An 18,780-nucleotide genomic window follows, 5' to 3' on the forward strand; every position below is an offset into this window, starting at 1 on the left:
AAATGACAATGATGATGCTTTTGAGTTGGTATAATATGTCTGCCATAGATATAAGCATTTCACCTCTATTACAAGATTTTATCCTACAATAGCTCTATTAGGGTGAATTAGTTATCTACTGACATACAACAATCTAGGTACAAATTTAGGAGTTTAAAACAACATGCATTTATTATCTGGCAGTTTCTGTGGGTCAGGAATTCAGACAAAGTTTTGCCAGGTCCTTTGCAAGACTGCGAGCAAGGGGTCAGCCTGGGATGCAGTCTCAGCTGAGGCATAGGCAGGGAAGCACTGCTTCTTTACTTAATGGGTTGTTATGGGCATTGAGTTCCTTGCGGGCTGTTGAACTGGGCCTCATTTTCTTGCTGGCTGTTGGCCTGAGGCTGCCCCAAGTTCTTTGTCATGGGGAATCTCTCTATGAGCAACTCACTAACATGGCAACCTACTTTTCCAAAGCCAGTAAATGGGAAAATCCCCTTGTAAGACTGGTGTTTCAATCATACACAATATAACCATATCCATTTAACAGTGTCCCTTACACTTGTCATATTCTATTGGTTAAAAGTACATCATGAGAGCACCTGGGTGGCTCAGTCAGTTAAGCATCTGCCTTCAGATCAGGTCATGATCCCAGGGTCTTAAGATGGAGTCCTGTAAGGGGATCCCTGTTTGGCAGGGAGTCTGCTTCTCCTTCTGCTGTTCCCCTTGGTTGGTGCTCTCTCTTTCGCTCTCTCCTTGTCAAATAAATAAATCTTAAAAAATATATATTAAAAAAATACATCTTGAGTACCCCCACACATAAGTGGAGGAATTACATAAGAGTGTGAAGGTGGGGCTCAGATGAGAATGCTGAGGCATTCTTCACAAAGAAGATGTACAGCTATGCTTCAAATCCAGGCAACCTATTTCCACTGAACTATTCTTTATGGAAAAAAGAAAAACTAACATTTGGCGATATCAGCCTCAGACCTGATATTCACTAGCCATTTGAGCTGGGACTAAGTCTTAACCTCTCCATTTTCACATTTTTCTTCTATCAAGAAGAAATGATAAATAAAAACATTTTATACCTTTTGAAATTATAAGAATATTGTGTTAAAAATATTACCCTGTATCCCTATGATAAAGAATGATGACATTATCAACTTAATTGCTCAAAATTCTTTTCCTCGAGTACATTGTTTTGTATACTCTAAGCTGGCTAGAATGTACCTACATGGTCAAAGGCCAATAAATCATCCAATGCTTTCTGCAGGGTGATACCAAGTTCAGTTGTGTTAGGAAGAGGGACATAAAGATAAAACTTTCTGAAGATAACATGATACTTCACCATCACCAAGACATGATACTCCAGAACGTTGACAGCAGGACAGATAGGTTCACTCATATTTTTTTGCTTGTCATGCCTTATAATACTGCTATAAAGACTGGATTTAAAGAAATGTCTTTGGTATTAATAGATGGGAAAATGAAGGAAATTCACATCTAGTGAGCAGCTGCTAAAAGTTACCATTGTCCTAGGCAGTTCATTGATGTTATTTCATTTAACCTTCAAGAAGTTCTGTGAAGTAGTCATTTTTAACTTTATTTTCAGATTAGGAAACTACGAATCAGGGAGGTCATATAAATTTGACACTGTAGAATTTAAATCCAAGACTTTTTCAAGTTGGACACAACAGAGAAATATATATTGCATCATGGTGGAATTTACTCATTTTTCAGTTATTAAATCACCAAGGGATAATTGAGCTCTTATATCGGAGGTACATAAAGGCAATGAAAAGTCAGATTAAATGTCACCATATTTTGAAAGAGAAACCACTGAGTGGGGATTCAAAAGATATGAATCCTCATCTGGCTATACTCTTAACTCGCCATGTGTCCAAGTCAACTGATTTAGATTTTATAGTCCAAGTCTCAGTTTCTCATCTGTAAACATGGTACCAATTCCCTCTGCTCTTTTTTTCACAAAGTCGTTACTGGAATCAAATTAGTTAAAATGTCTAAAAATAAAGCACTACAATTACAAGGAATGATCACAGCCCTGGGTGAAGCAAATCCAGTCTTGGATCCATTTCTTTTTGAGTAATAGTCAAAAACAAATGTCTTCATGTGGTATCTTCTTTCACCAGAGTACCTAAGAACACTCTGTTTTCATGAGAATAACTTTGAAGCCTCTTGAATTTAATAGCAAGTGAAAATATGTACAAGAAAGAGCTAAATAAAATAACTGGCTTCTAATCATTACATACCCACAAGTAAACTAATTTCAGAAATGATGATACAATGTTACAAGCTTTGTAGAAATATAGGCATGCTATTTAAAGAGATGTATTTTTCCCCTTAATCTTTCACGTTTCATTTTAAAACATTACATCTTTTAATAGAAACAATCTAAAAATATGCTAAACTTCACATACCTACTTCCCTATAACACCAATGTGTATCTGTGAATACATAGAATAGGAACGGAATGTTCTCCCCATGTCCTAGGCAGAGTCAGGTCAAAACTGCTTTCAGGAGTTAAGTCAAAACAACCAAACAGATAATAATAGCCATAAGAACACAACAGATATTGTCACAGATAGATCCCCCTCCCCTGAAAGGAGAGCCTAAGGGTAGGGTACGAGGTACTTGTCACCAGAAGAGTTCAAGTTAAGGCTTGTTAGTGACATAGATTCAGGATTTTGTAGGGCCTAAAGCTGAAGTTCATACAATTTTAGTGGGTATTTTTAAGAAAGAGAACATATACTTACAAAAACAAAATTAGAATGGAAAAAGAATATTTTTTTAAATAATAAGATGCGTAACCAACTCCAAATCTAAAAGGAAAAAACCTGACAGACAACACAAACATAAAATTCAGAAAAAATATATATTTTTCTAATTCACCCACTTGATAATGCTTTTATCTGCCCCCCCCCATGTGTTTTGGATTCATACTCTTTCATGAACTCTTCACAGGCAGTGATTTCATACTATAGTTTACAATGAAGGCAACTAAAGAAACAAAATCAGTCTTTCTTCTGGTTTGGTTGACTGTTTTTAAAATAATAGTTTGTAAGGTAAATTTTTAGGAGTCTTGTCAAATTTGAGACACTTCTATTAAGTTTCTTCTGTACTTGAGCTATAAGATTTAGAGATACGTTCCATAGACAAGTTTCTGGCTCCACAGATGTCAAGTCTCATCCCTCCTCTATTATACACATACTTTTAGAGCTAGGCTTTTTGTAATTGGTTCATATTGAGATCTAAACTCTGACCTGACAATTCTGTTGTTACTCTGTGCATTACTGATACTATACAAGAAAACCTCAGAACAAATGAAGTTTTGTCAAGAAGACCCTTAGTGAACTTTCCAATGTTGTAATTAAGTACACTCTGTTCTTTATTCATTAGATGGTCCTTTGAACTCTTGAAGCAATAAATAGGCAGACTTGTATTATCAGATGTGGACAGAATGAGAATATTGAGGTTGGAAGTTGGAACCAAGCATATGAATGAATCATAGAAAACTGCTTTGAAACGTGGGGGTTTGGGGGGTAGGAAAAGAATAAGTGAAATAAGATGGGATTGGGAGGGAGACAAACCATAAGTGACTCTTAATCTCACAAAACAAACTGAGGGTTGCTGGGGGGAGGAGAGAAGGAAGAGGGGGGTGGGGTTATGGAAATTGGGGAGGGTATGTGCTATGGTGAGTGCTGTGAAGTGTGTAAACCTGGCGATTCACAGAATCTGTATCCCTGGAGCTAATAATACATTATATGTTAATAAAAAAAAATAAAAAAATTTAAAAGAAAGCTGCTTTGAGAGCGAATGGACACACATGTTTCTCAGTTCATTTCCATGCATACCACATCCATGTTTATTTCAGCAATCAATCCCTGACTGTGTATCTTGTTGGACATAGAAACCGCCTATGCTAATTTAGGGAGATAAACTGCTCTAACTATTAGACTCTAAATATAACAATGACTCAAGAACACAGAAGTTTTGGGGGCTTGGTTTTTTTGTTGTTTTTTGTTTGTCTATTTTAGAAATCTCTAAACCCAACATGGAGCTTGAACTCACAATCCCAAGATCAACAGTCACATGCCTCCTGTCTGACCCAGCCAGGTGCCCCTACAAGATAGTGTAGGGAGGGCGAATAGGTCTGAAGTGACACTATCACCCAGTGGTCACTCAGGGACCCTGGACACAAAGGTTCTACCAGCTTTAACATGTGGTTTCCAAGTCCCTGTAGGAGTTTGCTACAACAGCCATTAAAAAAAAAAAAAAAAACAGAAAACCAAAACAAAACCATTTTTTGGGGGTGGCTTAAATGACAGAAATTTGATTTCTTAAAATTCTGGAGGCTACAAGTCCAAGATCAAAGTCTTGACAGTTTTGGTTTCTCCTGAGTTTCCTGTCTCTGACTTTCAGGTGGCCACCTTCCTGCTGTGTCCTCACATGGCCTCTCCTTTGTATGTGTGTGTCTCTTTGCCTGTGTGCCCTAAAGTTCTCTTCTTACAAGGACACCAGTCAGACTGGATGAGGGCACACCCTCATGGTCTCCTGTTAATTTAATTACTTCTTTAAAGGCCTCTCTCCAAATACAGAGGTACTGAGGCGTAAATTTTGAGGTGTGAGGGGTACAATTCAATCCAAAACCATCATCCCGGGGGTTTTCTTGATTCTGGTCACACAGACGCAGAAAGGACTATGGAGAAAAATATCAATGGGTGTTTTTTACTGCAGACAGGCTTGAGGTAAGAAACTATCACTTGCAGTTCTATTCCTTTCACTGAACTTGGACAAATGGCTGTGTTCACAAAGAGAGCTGGGAAATTTAGTACCTGGGCAGCCCTCTCGCCACGAAAGCTCACACAATGGAAGGTTGGAACACATTTTTTGGTGGACAGGCATGCATCCTTGCCACAGCACTGTATCTAAATCTGTAGGCTCCTTATTCAAATGAAACACTGAGTTTCACATAGCAGGAACCCAACAAATACAATTTTATTTCACTTAACTTTGTTTCTTGTTCTCATCTCCCAGTATTATTAATCTTGCCCTCTAGCCATGTCCTTGACTTTTTTTTTTCAACATTAAAAAGCTACAGTTTTTGTTTTTTTCAGTTGTGTGTGTGACTATGTAGGTGTTGGAGAGTAATTTAAAAAAACTGATCAATTTGAAAAGACCTCATTATTCAGTGAAAGAGGGGAAAAGGCATAACAAGCTAAACAAGACTTCAGGAATCTGCAGTTTTATTTACGTAGGACAGGAAAAGATAACTTTCTGAAAGGCTAATCAGAATTAATGAACAGAAAAAATTAAGGAATAGAATTAATGCATAGAAAACAGGAAAAGAAAAACTGTAATCAAGCATCAAGTTGTTCTCTTTAAACAAGCTGAAATCTATTAGAATTTTAAAAACAAAATCACCTTAAGACTACCTTCCCCCATAATATCAAAAAAAAACAAATGGATATAATAAAAGACTTCAAAAAAGAAAAGGGTGTCTGATAGTAATCATATAATGTGCACAATGTGATAAAAATAACAGTAAAATGAAGGGGTGAGGGTACATATTGTCAGATTATTTAAGAATTCAGGGTGACCACAACTCACGCTATTTCCTTGCAAAGGAATCTGGGTAATAGAAACAGGGTAAGGAATGGCTTAATTCTTGTTTACTGTTGGGAATATACAGACATCTGACTCACTGATAGTGCTAAATTAGTTGCTTCTCCACTGATGCTAAAGATACCCTTCAGTACCTTCCATCAGAAAATCAATTTCCTTGCAGGAGAGTTTTTGAAGGAGGCTGGGGAACTTCTATTATGCTAAATAAGTAGTTGAAGCAAAACACACTTTCATTCCTAAAATGACCTCTATCAAATAGGGCACATTTAACATCTGCAAGTCACAAATACTTCTCTAACTGTTCAATCCAACTAGTTTCACCATTTAAAAAAATTAAAAACAACTCATATTCTCCTGTTTATTTCTTATTGCTTATTACACTTGAAAAGAGATTTGTTCAAATGTCTCCAAACAATGGTCAACAGCTCTGGAACAATGTATGTGCAGGTGTGCACACCGTGCTCACTGCAGTATCTGGTGTCTAAATGCATGGCACGAAATACTTTCTGTGATATTTGTAGGCTTTTGGTAAGTAAGACAGAAATTTACTAACAGTGGTTACTTTGAAGCTGGAATCCCATTGTGTTATAAAAAGAATATAACCATTGTCATCACCTCCGAATCTGCAATAGAGTTCTTTATTGCATCAAGTAGCCAAATTATTAATTCCTGCTCACTGATTATTTTTTGAAAGGCCTCAACAAAATCAGAAGGTACTATGTGACTAAATCACTAGAACACATTGATTTCACCCCTATTTTGAAAATACAAACCTGATATTTTCCTTCTTTGCAAAAGCATGAATTTCAGCAATCTCCTCTCTGTCCTTGAAACCTGTTCCATCAATAACAATTTCTACATTTATAAGCCTTAAAGAGTTGAGTAATAGAGAATTCGAGCCATTAAGGATACCAAATTTTCATCTCCGTTTAATAGAGTTAAGAGCAAGGGGTCTCAACTTTCATGTCCTCAGAACAATAAGCTAAGTACTTCATGAGAGTTTTTTGGCAAGAACTTGGGGTATAATAATGCTGGGTACAGAGAACTGAACTGGGTTTCAGAGAGCAGGGTTTGAATCTAGCTCTGTTATTCAATAGCTATGTGTCCTTAAACAAGTCACAACTCTTCAGACTTCCAGTGTGCATCTGTAAAGTGAATTATTTGGACAAGGTACTTGCCACATAGTTAATGTTACTGTGTTTTCACCGCCCAGGTACTTCTTTGTGCTTTACATGTGTTAGCTCACTTCTCCCTCAGAACAACCCCAAGGGAAGGTACTTTTGAGAATCTTTGCTGAACAGACAAAAACTTAAGTCATGGAGAGGTGAAGAACCTTGCCCAAGAGCAAAACAGCAAGTGAGTGTGAAGCAAATCCAAACTGGGAATAACTGCTCTTAGCCACCCTGTTACACTGCTAAGGTCTTTCCTACCACTAATGTACTCTGATTTATATCCATCTCTCCTATAAGGAAATTAGGCCTGGTGTCCTTGGCAAAACTTTTTGAGACAGGTAATATGCCGTAAGGAGAAGAACTTGGACCAGCAACCAGGCAACTGGCTTTCTCTCCCTCCTGCACCCTTTAGCAGTCGTATGCTGCCAGAAAGGTCTCCAATAAGCTTTTTGTTGTATACACATCCTAAAAGTCCCCTACTGTTCTCCATGTGTGGGATTTTAATTCTGAATTAGCAAAGAGCACATCGCTTATTGTGAACAGAAGCCCGGATTCCCAGGACAATGATTTCTTTTTGCCTCTGCAGTTAGTTGAATGAATGGTGATCTCCCAAAAGATACATCCATATCTAATCCCCAGAACCCCTGCCACATGTGAATACTCGTTTATATCGTAAGAGAATGAAGGTTGCCTTTTTCGGGGGGAAAGGGATCTTTGTCATGTAAGGAAGTAAAGGATTGTGAGGTAAGATTTCCCTGGTGGGCCCTAAATGCTGTGTAACTAGTCACAGCAAAACACATTTTCCTTCCTAAAAAGGCCTCTACAAAACAGGGCATAGTTAGACTTGCAAACCACATATTTCTCTACACTTTACATATAACCAATTTTCCCAAAAAACAAATTAGAAGCAGCTTATGTAAGTGTACATATAAAATAGAGCCAAAGGGAGCTTTCACACGGGGACACACGGAGGAGAGCGGAATGATACAGCTGTAAACCAAAGGAGACCAAGGATTGCCAGGAGCCAGCAGAAGCCAGGAAGGATCCTTCTCTAGAGCCTTCAGAGGGAAACAACCCTGCCGACATTTGATTCTGGAGTACCAGCCTCCAGAAATAGGAGAGGATAAATTTCTATTAAGACACCCAATATGTGGTAATTTGTTATAGCAACCCCACCAACCAATACAGTACCCCGTTCAGGGTGAATTAGGTAAGACAAAGAGTGGTCTCTGAATCATCTTTATATCCCAATGACTGCAAAGTGAATGGGCAACAAATATAAAATTACCTCATAGAAATCAACATACTTTGGTTCTTGTTTTCTTGTTTGTTTGGTTTTTTTCAGTATCAATTGGGAACAGGGACAGTAAGCTTAAACAAGGAAGGCATCCATCCATAAAGGAACATGGGTCTACCAAATATAAAATGATGCTTGAGAAAACATGAAATTTCAGACCATCTTCTTCTGGACTTAACCTTTATGTGTGTGTATATGTAATTATATATGCAAATATGTATAAGTACACATATATTTAGATCCAAGCTGGCATGCCTGTAGCTTTTCCTTTCTAAATTCATACTCCACTATCCAGCCAAAACAACAGTGATAAAAACAAACCTGATGATCACGTTATTCTCCTGCTTAACACCTGCAATGCTGTAAAAGAGGGACTCGACTCCATTAAAAATTCCCTGAAGCCTCTGTTTCTCTGGGGACTGGCAGTAAGGTTGCAAAACCTGTAGCTGCTTTAATGGTCTTGGCCAAGATTTACTGAGGGAGTTATGATGAGAAAGAACCTGTGATATTCTGAATCTGATACGGAGATTCTGGGAACCCACTGATAAGGAGAAGATAGGAGATTTAGCAATTATAATCCCTAGTAATTGTATCCCCACCCCCAAACCCAGCCTCGCACTGCCCTGTTCTACCTGAGAAAGCATGAGGGGAGGGGACCACTTCATGTGTATGGAGACCACAACCTGTTCTGGGTACCAATCAGGCATATTAACAAAGACAAGGCAAAGGTATGCATCACCTGACTGAAAATTGAGCAGAATTATCACTCTAAGTATTCGAGAGCCTACTAACTAAAGATCAGCACATATTTCACAGTAAGGGAAAGTTATTTTAGAAAGTGATGTTCAGTACATCAGAAATACAGTCTGGGGAAATTTGAGAACAAAAGCAGAGATCTCTGGCTACTTTACCTTTGAAACTGAGGCCCCAAAGGATCTAGGCCCCAAGTCTCCCACCTCTTGTGTTCAAAACAGAGGAACAACAGCTAAAAGGGGGCTGATTATTATTCACATGAACACTATAACTCATTAGAGAAGAGCCTTCATTTTACCAATTTTTTAAGAATCTCTGCCTCCGTCCCTCCCTCCTCAGCTCCCCATTTCCTTCTTGGAGGCTCTTTTTGGTGGTGAATAAACACGTGATTGGGTTGAGATGTTTTCAATCTTCCTCAGCCAGAAGCTTCATGCTAAGAAAGTGCCATTTTATACTAACGAGCCAATAATTAGGCTCCTTCAAAGCAGCCATTGCCTACAGCTTCACCACCTCAGATTCGGGCTGTCCCTCTGCCAGGGCCGCCTTCTTTCAGCATCTAAGCCTGTCCTTTTAGCACCAAGTAGCACAGAATGACAAGCAAAGTATTTTAGTCTCAGTCTGCTGTTTCCTTCTTTGAACACCCTCCTCCTGTCTGATTCCGTGTTTTGGTTTTGCCCAGTATGCCGAATCAGAGCCATACATGCAACGGGAACATGGGTGGCTGTGATCTGAAGCCTACCCCACTACATGTCACCCCTGAAATGTCACAGTAGGAGGCAGTTTTCCATAAAGAGCTCAAGATGCAGGACTGGCAAGGGACTCCCAGATCCACAGGTGGAAAGCTGCATATGCAGGTTATTAATGGTGTGACACTAGTTTGCATATGTTTGTCAGGGAACTTATCACAAAGCAGACACAGTAGGGAAGCAAGGCAGTGTGACTGTGTGTATGTATGGGTGTGGTGCACATGGGCGTGTGTGTGCACTCATACACACACACACACACACACACACACACACAGAGTACCGCACATACAGTATTTATTTTCAGAAGTACCAAGTCCCTGGCATAGGTTAACCTTAAGCAATGGAAAGCAATCATCCCCTTACAAAATCCTATGCTACTTGCTGTGATGTTAATGAGGGGCCTGCAAAAGCACAACTTTGAGAGCTGGACTCTTTGCTGCAAATACTGGGTGGCTTTTTCCCCTGATAATTATGCATTTGCTGTCGAAGATTAATCAGGGAAGTTAATGATGCAAAAAATTACATTTATAATCCAGTCTGAATACAGCTGTACTGCAAGCTAAGTTCTAAGTCCTATTAAAGTAAATGGAATTAATGGGCTGTCGCTGGCAATCTTTATATCTATCAGTTACTAATTAACATTCTTCTGTAAAAAATAGTTTGTGGTGGGGAAAAAATAAAACGTACCTTAGTAGCAGCTGTGGTAAAGCTTAAGTGGAGTCATTAAAGGCAGACCCAAGCAGTGGCTACTAGGGAGGAAAATGCAGACGGTGTTCACAATGCAGTGAGCAAGAAACTGCCAATTCACTGTGGCATCAGTTAAAAAAAAAAAAAAGTGTGTGTGCGCGCGTGTGTGTGTGTGTGTGCGTGTGCGCACGCGTGCAGGGGAGCGCGTGTGTGCATGTGTAAAGCTGTTTGTTTTAGGCAGCGGCAAACGATCGCCACTAAGGACAACCTTTCAGCGGGAAATGTGGACTTCAGCTAATCAGGCAAGAGCAGAGGCATGCCAGCTGTAACTCGGGAGAGTTAAATTAGCTACCGAGGACAAATGAATGTGGTGTGTTATCTTCAGAGATACTCAAGCACATTTGCTGCTCTCATCACAAAAAGCTCCCAGTTTGATTACTAATTTTATGTCCTCTGTTCTTGAATTAACTTGAAGTGTCCTTTCCAACCCTTTACCACTGTGTGTGTGTGTGTGTGTGTGTGTGTTTTGTTTGGGAAATTTATTGCTCTTCTGGATTTTAAGTCTTTCACATTTTTGTGTTGCTTTTATTTTCTTAGACAGGAATGTGTGCTTTGCTGCCTTACAGCCAAGAAGAAACTCAATTTGCTAATAAAGGGTACAGTTTCTTTTATAGGGGGCACTGAGAATTTCCACTTATTTTTTGCTATTCACAAAATGAGACTCTGATGCAATAAACTCCTCCTTGGGTCTTATCATAGGTAAAAAAATCTTTTTCAATAGGAGAAAGGTGATTGAGGAGACAGAGATTAAAAAATAATGCTTTTAAAAAAAATAAGGCTAAGATAATTTACCCTCAAATTTTCAATATCACAATTCTGCCTCGATTCAAGTTATCAGTCTGAAGACATCCTTTGTAAACTTTCTAGATGTACAGGACTTGCCTTTTTTCAGTTAGATTCATATTGAACCTCACAAATCAGAGGAAAGGTAAATCTTTAAAAAGTCAAGTGATAGAATAAAGGGAGTCCTAAATTTTCAGTGAAAAGATCAAGGGTGACAATGTAGCTTTGTCACTTATAAGGAAAAAAAATCCTGGAATTTAGATTTTTCATCCATCAAAAGGATGGATGAAACACGATCTTCCTTCCTACTAAGGAGGTATTAAGATGTTGAAGGCTCCATGCGATTTTTATAGATAGCACAGTGTTCATAAATGTAAATCAGTGATCTGTGTGATATATAGCTATCAATAAAGATACATCTTCAGTTCAGGCCGTGCCCATCAGAATCTCTAAAGCAGAGGCCAGAAGTCAAAACATGCCTTAGATTTGGGAAGGGAAGCAGCTGCCTGACCCTGTAATTTGGGGCACCTTCCTGGAAATTTTCCAAGAACTGCATGGCTGCCTGGGCCTGCAGAAGTTGTCAGGGTCAGCCCCTGAGGCGTCCTGAATGGGGCACAGATGCCCATATTGCTCAGTGACTCTTGCCTTTGAGGTGGTCATTGTCCCATGCAGTTCTAAGAGGATGGGTTGTGTCACTTCTGCTGCTCTGTGTACTATTTCTTCCACATGAGATCAGGCCATCTCTGGTGCTGATATCTAATTTGGGGTGACTAGTCACATGGCATAGGCCATGTTTGGGGTTCTGAGATACCACTGTCCACCACGCACCCTGCAGGAGTTGCCCATGTGGGTCCTGTGTGGTTCTGACTATCCATATCCCCAGGATCCAGGGGAATGAGCAACAACATTGGCTATGTGCAACCTCACTGCCAACACCCAGGAAGGGCACCTACTTCCCAGTTTAGTCTCTACCAGCTTCCTGCGTGTTCCTCCTCAATGCCAATATACCCTGCCGGTCAATGTCCTCCCTTACCTCCTACTCATGTCTCCCACCTCTCCCTGTCTCTGTGATCTTAGGCTGAGCTTGATGACAGTGGACACTTTTTGCTAGAATGGAACTTCTCTTGTCACTCTTCCTGCAGGCCAAGACTCTCCCGGCTGGTGGCCTCCTGTGGCTGGCAAGGGTGTGGTCCCCTCTGACAGAGATCACATTGTAGGAAGCCAAAGATTACATCCTGAATCGTTTGAAACATATTGTAAGATATTCTACACTTCCGCTAGAAAATCTCAAACAGTCACCAACAAAGAATCATCCTTCACACTTTCTGGCATACCCAGGACGATTTGCATTTCCTGTTCATCATCAAGGGGAAACCACAGTAACAACCTTTGCGAGGGTCACCGGGAGCCAGTCTTCCCCTGGAATGTAACAGATAAGGCAGCTCATCAGATGTAATCGTGTAACAACCCTTAAGTTAATGGTGTTAGGGAAAATCAGAAGCAAGAAGATCTATTCTGTTTCAATATAAGCCAGCTGTGAAGAACTCTGACACCGTAATCATAATGCTGTTCGTTCCTTCCTCCTTACAGTATCAAGAGATGAAGTCCACAAGGAATGTGCATTGGACGATAATGAATAGGAAGAGATGGTATCTGGGCCTGGCAAAGAGTCTTAAGGGGCACTGACTGGACAATAAATAAATACATCAGTAGCTCTTCTCTACCCATTACTTTAATTTTTCTTCAATAAATCACTATGCCTCCTAGGCTCATGGATATTGTAATGCATTTTGTAGTCCACTGGTTTTATGGACAGGAGCCACACCGAAGAGTATTTGTTCAGACTCTATACATGCTAGAGGCAATTCTGTTACACAACCTTTTTTTTTTTCTTTGTTTTTACGGGAAGAAAAACACATAAATAGATACAGATATACAGTCTATATATCTATACAAACAAATTCTGTCTCCTATTCAGTCCATCTATGTAGCTCAAGAGGCCTTATTTTTAATTTCTCTTGGACATAATTATTTTACTTTTTAATGTAAAATATATGTTGCATTTTGCTTAATTCTCACTTTATTTGATGACAGCCATAATACTTGTACAGCCAAGGCTCATTGTAACGAAGACCCACGTCTTTAAACAAATTCATGTGTTCCTTCAAAATGATTTCTGTGGATGTTCCAAGCAAAATATAATGGTAAAGGGAAATAATAATTTAAAAATCCTGCCCCCAATGAAAACGAAAATGTTTATTAGCCTTTTCTAATATGTCACTGAAACAAAGTGGTGATAAAAGAATGTTCTCAACTAGAGAAACTACCATTTTTTTACTAGTTAGAGGCAGTAAAAACTCACGTTTGAAAAGAGGAGCTCAGATTTTATACTGCCTTTCTTCACAGGAGAGCTCTGGTCTGTCCTGGCTGCATGATCTGGCTCTTGGTTATTTCAGCTCTATATAAAGACAATACAACTCCCACTATAGTATGTTGCTGTAAGGATCCCAATGAATGATGTGGGTCAAGACATTATATAACAGCACCTCGAACCAAGAATGTGTTTAATAAATACAAGTTCTTGTTAGTTTATCATAGGCCATATAATAATGTTTTGCCTTGATGATACATTTATTGCATGCTAATTACAAATCTCAGCAAAAAGTAAATTTCCATATGATCCTTACATCACTACAGTATATTGTATAATTGCACATACCACAGCAGTTTTGTTTTATCTCTTTTAATAAGGATTGGCCTCATGATGCTGATTTTAAAATATTTTATTTATTTATTTGACAGAGGCTTTAACCCACTGAGCCACCCAGACGCGCCTGATTTTAAACTATTCTCCCCATCCACTGTTTCCAATCTACCTGAGCTGCATGTTCTTTTTCTCACAACTGTAAAGCAATAAAATATTGACAAAGATTAGTCTTGAATGACGCATGTCAATGGGTTTGAAGTGAAAAGCTGAGATGTATTAAAATCATTAGGGTGTATTGAGAAAGGGGAGGCATGGCCCTAAAGTGTCTGCAAGTGGTTTGTTCATTTGTTTGTCTGTTTGTTTCAGAAACATAAAGGGACTGAATCATTTACCTAACAAACATGGAACAAAATAGAGAAAAATATTAAAAGTATTCAGATAGGCTTCTTACTCCTACTTCACATGCAACCCATCAACATTATTTGTTTTATGAAAACCAAAAGTGTTATTTCAGAAGGTACCTCTATTCCTAAAAGTACTTTTTACTGCTTTTATAATGCAGTTTTAAGAAAGTACAGTTCGATTGGCCCTAAGTTGGCCACAAACCTTAGAATGGAGCCCAGCTTTCCCCTGCATGGAGGATTACTCTGTCATCTATCAGCTTCCCTGGGTGACATACAAAATCAGCCTGATGTTAAAAACTGGCATTAATGGAAGTAATTCTTTTTTTCTTTTCAAAAAGTGCTATGATAAAAATAATAATCCTATTTCCAGTTAGACAGATTACATATAAAAGATGAAAAGGATACATTACCTGAATTGGAAAGGATTTATTTTAAAATAACAGGAATCTGGGAAATAATCATACTTTGAGACCTTATAATGACTACTGGCAAGAACATGTATTGCAAGGAGCACTGGGTGTGGTGCATAAACAATGAATTTTGGAACACTGAAAAAAAAATAAAATTAAGTTTAAAAAAAAAGAAAAAGAAGAATTAGATTGGTGGAAGTCCAGGCAGCTGGGAAAATGCTGGTTCAACAAGTGCACAGAGAAATCTTGAGTCCCTACCCAGAACTCAGGAAGGAAACCAACACTCCCCAGCCTCAGAAGACCCAACTCAGGCATCATGCAGGTTTACAGCTGAATATTCCAGGAAAACCTTGGGCCAACTGCAATTTGAATCCTGTTCAGTTGGGAAGAACAGTTCAAGTCACAATGTAATGTCCAGACTGTTTTCCTATTTCCTAGTGGAAGCCAAGTTTGAATCTTTTAAAGAGTAGAGGTAAAAATTTCCTTCTCCTTATAGTGACCGGCCAAACCTACCCAATCTCTACCCTCAAACAGGCTTTGAAAGAGAGATTACAATTCAACAAAAATTAGATTTTGTAAGCATCCGTTCACTCATGAGTATTTTCTTAATCTATTCTGAATAATAATTCTTCATTAATAATTAATTAATACTTCTTAATTAATCTACCTCTTGCCTGTCTGTTCAGTGTTCTCTTGAAACCAGTTTTAAGGAATAATGAATTAAAACTGTAATGTAACATGACAGAACAGAATTGATTTTTAGAACATACTTAAAATATTTTGATGCTGGACCTCAATAATCAAATGAAATAGTAAAGATAAAATCTAATTAGCTTTATAAATAAGAAGCAAACAAAACATTTCTTAATGATTCCAAATTCAGGACAAAGACTTTCTAAGTCTTCCTAAGGTTCCTGTTGTTGTGGATGCAGGCATTTTAGATGCTTTTGCCCTTTCTGTTGACAGACTATGAAATGATCCAAAGGAGGAACAACCAGGATGGACTACCTACTGAGAATTCTTTAGGACACACTCAAATGAAGTGAAGCTTTGGGACTTTGGAAACAAAATTATCCACTGAATCATTTTCTGACTCTAATCCTCTTAAATTATAATACTTAGTGATATTTTGCTCTTACCTTCACTGGTAGCTCTAGATACACACACACACACACACATCCACTAATTTTGAACAAATCAGGAGAACAATGTTACTTGACTACATAAGGAGAAAGAGTCTTAACTTCAGCCTTAAATTTAGCTCTTGGGGGGTTCCTGGGAGGCTCAGTGGGTTAGGCCTCTGCCGCTTAGGCCTCTGCCTTCAGCTCAGGTCATGATCTCAGGGTCCTGGGATCGAGCCCTGCATCGGGCTCTCTGCTCAGCGGGAAGCCTGCTTCCCCTTCTCTCTCTGCCTGCCTCTCTGCCTACTTGTGATCTCTGTTTGCCAAATAAATAAATAAAAATCTTAAAAAAAAATTTAGCTCTTGGAAAATAGCAATGTGTTAAGAACTCAGTCTTAATCATTTTTAAGGTTGAGTGATTGAGACACAGAAAAGTCATACAGTTTCTCTTCCTATGCTGCCAATACTATGGACACTGGTGACTACTTAAGCTTAAATTAATTAAAACTAATAATTCAATTCCTTGATCTCACTGGTCATATTTCCTGTGTTCTACAGTCATACCTGCTGAGTGGCTACCACACTGGATGGAAACAGACCATGTTCATCATCACAGAAAGTTCTAATGGACAGCAAGCCCTTCTGTGGTAATCAAAGAAAGCTGAGGCTCATTCAAGCCCTCTCTCCTTTCAGATTTCTTAAAGTTACCATTTTATTTAAATCATACTATTGAAAGGGTACTTTCCACATTTTATCTCCATTGAATTTTCATGGCTGCCCTATGAGACAAATGATATAATTCTCATTTTATAGATGAGGAAGCTGGAGTTGAGGGAAATTAAACACAATGCCCAAGGTCACATACCTAGCACTCAACCCAGGTCTGCCTAGTTAAGGGCTCCTGTTCTATGCCCTATGATTTATAGCTTCTGGATTTTGAACTTATTGGTCCAAGATATTTCAGAGACACACAGACAAGGAGGTAAACCCACCCAAATGCCCTTCGTATGTGTCCTTTGGGTGAAAATGTCACAGGGTGAGAAAGTAGAAAGGAAATTAAAGTGGTCTAAATGTCACCTCTGTGCCAGGAACTATGCCAGATATGTTGTCACAATCTTCACAAAAAGCCCAGTACAATGTATACAAATAAACAGATCGGGAAAGTGATGGTCATCGAACTAAAGCAATAAATTTGCTTATTTATTAGAGTGGATGAAATGTCATCTCTTGAGGTCAGATCTGCTTCTGATTTGTGGCATTCCCTTTCTCTCCTGTGGGATGTTCCTGTCTGATTTGAGGTAGAGATCCCCAGTGGCTAGGCAGGAGAAAGCACTGAGAAGTTTATGGCTATCACCACCTTGTGGCAACATTGGCCACTGCATATACTCCCTCCCCTGAAAAGAAGCCGAGATAGGTAAAGAAAATATCACCCACCTCTGGCTGAGGTGCCTGAAACTGATGGGAACTGTCAAGATGGAACCTGAAAAGTGAGTCCAGTTGGGTACCAATATAAGAAACCTAAGACAAACAGTTTTTGGAGGCAGAATGGGGAGAGAAAACCAGGAAGAAAGAGAGGGAAACAAGTACATTAGAATTTGTGACTGGGCAGTGATCTGAGAAATAGCGGTCAAGACCAGTGGGCTCTTTATATGCTTCAGTGCACATAGATTTGGCCCAGATCTGCCTGTTTAAAAGACTTGGTGTTGAGGGGTTTAGGAAGAAAAAGCACATGTTGACTAGGGATTTGGTGCTTATCAATGATGGGTTTTTGTGTTATACAATAAAATAAAATTTAAAAATTAGGACAATTAGAGAAGTTTTCTTTACTTTTTTTTTTCATAAAACTAGATGACCACAATTATAGAATTATCTTTCTCTCCCCCAGCCAAAGTTATGTCATTTGGTTTTAAAATGTCTATTTTAAATGAAATGCCATCCATATAAATGCTAGTTTGTTCATTTTTATGCCCTTCCCTACTTGTCAAAATTAAATAATTTTGTTTGTTAGCTCAAAAAGATGTGTGGGGGGAGAGAGAGAGAGAGAGAGAGAGAATTATTTCTGGTTTGTGATAGCCAAGTCTAGGAACTACTCTGCTGTTCGACAGTTAGTGAGAAAGCTAAGCCCGGGCTCCATATGCTTAGGTCCTCCACATGTTGTGGTTTATGCGGTTTATACTGGGTCCTGAACCTTTTAAAGAATTACCCTTTAATCAGTGTGCCATATTTTATGAGGGAAGCTGAAAGTTTGTAAGACAAGGTGCTGTGAGAAATCAGGTGATAGATCAAGTGTCTTTTTCTCACAATCCAATGCAATTCCAATTACTGAAATTATACACTTTGTTTATTGGGGCTTCTAAATTGCACAAACAACAGAATAGATACAGAAGAAAATAAATATACAAAAAAAGTTAAAAGCAGCTGCCTTAGGCGATACACAGTATGAAAGGGCAGACATGCTTTTCCCATGAAACGATACATCAAAATGTGTGCTGCTGGGGCAAAGCATCAGTCATGAAATATTTACTGTTCTGGAGCAGAAGGAACTTTTCTATTAAAGTATCATTACATGGAAAGAGGTCTGCTGGTCATTTAACTGCTTTTGAATCATGCAACAATATCGGTAGGTTTTGATTTATACCACAAAAATAATCTGATCCAAAGAGCTTATTTAAATTTTGTTGTGCATACAACAAGCAGAGCAAACCAACATGTCAAGTGTTTCCTTTGCAAATATATTCTAAAACAAAGAAGGGGTATATTCATAATTTCCTTGTAATTTGCATGACAATTTGCATGACAGATTGCAATTTGCATGACAAAATTGAGCAATGGCCTGAAAGACTTTACTTCTCCCACCAATTCTTTTGTTCCTTGACACTGTGGACAAAGGCTTGCTGCATAGATGCCTGCTACTTTCCAGAAGTCTGAAATGCATGTAAGGTGGCAATGCATTTAGAAACACTGAGGCTGGGGCAGGGAGGGGATGGGGGCGCCTGGGTGGCTCAGTGGGTTAAA

The 18,780-nt window shown here is 38.9% G+C and overlaps 1 protein-coding gene across 2 annotated transcripts in view; it reads right to left on the reverse strand.

The window, feature by feature from the left end:
* The window catches only part of ZNF385D (zinc finger protein 385D), a 297,961-nt gene that overhangs the window by 170,574 nt on the left and 108,607 nt on the right, over positions 1 to 18,780 (reverse strand). Inside the window, exon 1 of one of the 2 annotated variants that reach the window (XM_044252541.1) lies at positions 10,281 to 10,710. The exons of the other annotated variant lie outside the window; for it this stretch is intronic. The gene's annotated coding sequence lies outside the window, so the exon portion shown is untranslated. Of the gene's footprint in view, positions 1 to 10,280; positions 10,711 to 18,780 lie in introns of those variants that run through there. 2 annotated transcript variants of the gene reach the window in all.

This window comes from Neovison vison, chromosome 6 (genome assembly GCF_020171115.1).
Source record: "Neovison vison isolate M4711 chromosome 6, ASM_NN_V1, whole genome shotgun sequence".
NCBI lineage: Eukaryota > Metazoa > Chordata > Mammalia > Carnivora > Mustelidae > Neogale > Neogale vison.